Raw genomic sequence first — 406 nt, 5'->3', positions numbered from 1 at the left:
AATAAGTTCACCACTACACGAAACAAACCGTATCTCTCAGTCAGCAATAACTCCAACGTAATCAAGAGAGATAAAAGCGCACGCACAGACGCACAAACACGCCTGCAACCCCGGCTTCACCTGTCCAGCCGCGCGTCGCCTGCTCCTATTCTGGGTGTAAGTGTAGCAGCCCCCCCCCCCAAAAAAAAAAAAAAGGCGAAGGAAAATATCTTTAGCGGTTACTGGAAGGTCAGCGCCGCAAGACCTGTTTCTCTTGTTTTTGGTTGATGGCTGAAGCTCGGTTTCATTTTGGGTTTGGTGCTGGGTTCCTGCCGTCGAGGAAAATGCAAGTCATCAAGTGGTCAGCGCCAGATGGAGAGAGTTGAGAGAAGAGGAATATTTGTGTATACCGTTTATATATATGTAG

At 48.0% G+C, this 406-nt stretch overlaps 1 pseudogene; it reads left to right on the top strand.

Moving 5' to 3' along the window:
- The first annotated feature begins 266 nt into the window (after positions 1-266).
- LOC119591827 overlaps positions 267-406 on the top strand; it is a 2,350-nt pseudogene continuing 2,210 nt past the window's right edge.

Source organism: Penaeus monodon, chromosome 29 (genome assembly GCF_015228065.2).
Source record: "Penaeus monodon isolate SGIC_2016 chromosome 29, NSTDA_Pmon_1, whole genome shotgun sequence".
NCBI classification, from domain to species: domain Eukaryota; kingdom Metazoa; phylum Arthropoda; class Malacostraca; order Decapoda; family Penaeidae; genus Penaeus; species Penaeus monodon.
The sequence above is the reverse complement of the archived record's forward strand: the minus strand, read 5'-3'. Positions and strand labels throughout refer to the sequence as shown.